The sequence below is a fragment of the Monodon monoceros genome, unplaced genomic scaffold (genome assembly GCF_005190385.1).
Source record: "Monodon monoceros isolate NGI ecotype Baffin Bay Population unplaced genomic scaffold, NGI_Narwhal_1 Super_Scaffold_5, whole genome shotgun sequence".
NCBI classification, from domain to species: domain Eukaryota; kingdom Metazoa; phylum Chordata; class Mammalia; order Artiodactyla; family Monodontidae; genus Monodon; species Monodon monoceros.
Window position 1 is genome coordinate 31,634,839 of NW_021703782.1, and position 2,689 is coordinate 31,637,527.

The window sequence follows — 2,689 nt, forward strand, 5'->3', positions numbered from 1 at the left end:
ACTGTGTTACATCCAGACAATAGAATATTATTCAGCACTAAAAGAAATAAGCTATTGAGCCATGAAAAGAAGTGGAGGAAAATTAAATACATATTACTAAGTGAAAGAAGCCAATATGAAAAGGCTACATACTGCATGATTCCAACTATATGACATTCTGAAAAAGGCAAAACTATGGAGATAGTGGAAAGACCAGTGGTTGCCAAGGGTTGGAGGAAGGGAGGGATGAATAGGCAGAGCACAGAGGATTTTAGGGCAGTGAAACTACTCTGTGTGTTATTATAATGGTAAATACAATTGTCCGAACCCATAGAGTGTACAACACCAATGAACCCTAATGTAAACTACGGATGTTGGATGATAATGATGTGTCAGTGTAAGTTTATCAGTTGTAACAAATGTACCACTTTGGTAATGGGGAAGGTTATGTGTATGTGGGAACAGGGAGTTTATAGAAAATCTCTGTATGTGCCCCTCAATTTTGCTGTCAACCTAAACTGCTCAAAAAATAAAGGTTTAGGGCTTCCCTGGTGGCGCAGTGGTTGAGAGTCCGCCTGCCGATGCAGGGGACACGGGTTCGTGCCCCGGTCCGGGAAGATCCCGCATGCCGCGGAGCGGCTGGGCCCGTAAGCCATGGCCACTGAGCCTGTGCGTCTGGAGCCTGTGCTTCACAAGGGGAGAGGCCCCAACAGTGAGAGGCCCGCGTACCGCAAAAAAAAAATAAATAAATAAAATAAAGGTTTAAAGAAAAATGAACAATTCAAAAAAATTATGTAACTTGCATACATATTTTTCAAAAGACAAAAGGCAGACTGGGAGAAATATTTGTAACATGTTAAATGTGATTAATGTTGTTCATATGCAAAGAACACCTATACATCAATAAAGAAAGAAGCTCAATAGAAAAATCAGTAATATATTAGAATAAAAACTCACAAGATGAGAAGTGTAAATGGAGGGACTTCCCTGGCAGTCCAGTGGTTAAGACTTCACCTTCCAATGCAGGGGGTGCGGGTTCAATCCCTGGTCGGGGAGCTAAGACCCCACATGCCCCACGGCCAAAAAAACCAAAACATAAAACAGAAGCAATATTGTAACAAATTCAATAAAGACTTAAAAAATTATCCACATCCAAAAAATCTTTAAAAAAAGTATAAATGGAAAATAACTGTAGTTTATGAAAAAATACTCAGCCCCATGAGTCATAAGAAAAATGACTTCCCAAGTTAAGGCTTCCCAAACCATACTGTCCAGCGGCCTGAATGAAATCCTGCCACCAAGGATCCCATAGGAAGAGATGGAAACTTGGGGCCATCAGAATATGTTTAAAGAAATGGTCTCCCAAGAAATTAGGATTTACAAAGAAGGAGGTGAGAGGAAGCAGCCAGAAGCAGCTTCAGGAGTAAGATGTCAGAGAGGGCAGGGGCTAACGAGACAAGCCCTTATGTATGTTAGCTAATATTTCTGGCTCCATTTTGTTGATTCTACCCTTGTTTTTCTTTCTTCTTTCACTCCCAGTTTGTTTTTCATAGGCTGCTTTGTTGTATCTTATTAATCTTGTAAACTGCCTTCCAAGCCTTGAATATTTTTTTGAATAGATAATCAAGTGAATGGATAATTTACTCATCAAATGGTGAAATGAATGAGTGGTTGAACAACTGAATTGTTCTGACTGTTTTCAAGAAGAGAAGTTTCCTCAAAGTGATTTGGTGGGATGGAAATGCCATACATTCTGAGAAAGAACTGCTTTAGCATCACTGGACAATAACCTAGACCTCAGATTCCCAGAGAAAAGGATGCATGAGGATTAAGAGTTATACCAGTTGTTTAAAGGAGTACTGGCCCTGTGTCAGCAGCACTCACAGCCCTGTTAAAATATACATTGTGACTGAAAGTGTAGGAAAAGAGCAAGTTATAGTTAGGATAAGTTAACTGCTATAGCAAATAAGCCGCCAAAAGTATAATGGCTCAAACTCAATAGAAGTCTATTTCTTGCTCATGAAACAGGACTGAGCATGTGAGCAGGTTGGCCAATTAGTCATTCAGGGAGCCCAAGCTGATGGAGGTGCTGCCGTATTCAACAGGTGGCTTCTAAGTTTGCCCTGGGAGTCAACTCATTCTAACAAGCCAGAAGGAGAAAAGAGAAAGGAACTTGTGGGAAATTTAGATGGACCAAGCCTGGAAGGAGGACATATCAGCTTCAGATAAAACTCAGGCACATGACCACACCTAACTAAAAGGGAGGCAGGGAAACACAGTCTAGCTGTGTGCCCAGAATGAAGAGGAGAACGTGGATTTGGTTGAGCCCCTAGTATTTCCTGTCACAGATCATTAGCAGACCTAAAGTCAGACCTGAATAAAGAACCTCAATAAATTCCAAGCTCTGCACTGTGGTTCCCATTCTCAGGAGACTGGGAACATGTGCCAAACACCTGTTCAAGAGTTACTTTGGTAATAAGTTGCGGATGAGGACTCTACTTCCCGAAATTCCACTACCAGAGGCTTTCTCAGGGAACTCTCCCATCCCAGTATAGAAAGGCAAAGAAAGCCCGTCCCTGCAATGTATTTTAAGAGAGACACTGTGGCATCAAGCAAAAATCAGAGATGGAAGGTTGACTCTACTTGTAAATAGGGCAGCCTTGTGGATTCATGGAGAGAATGTTATGCTGATGTCAGTCTTTGTTAAACC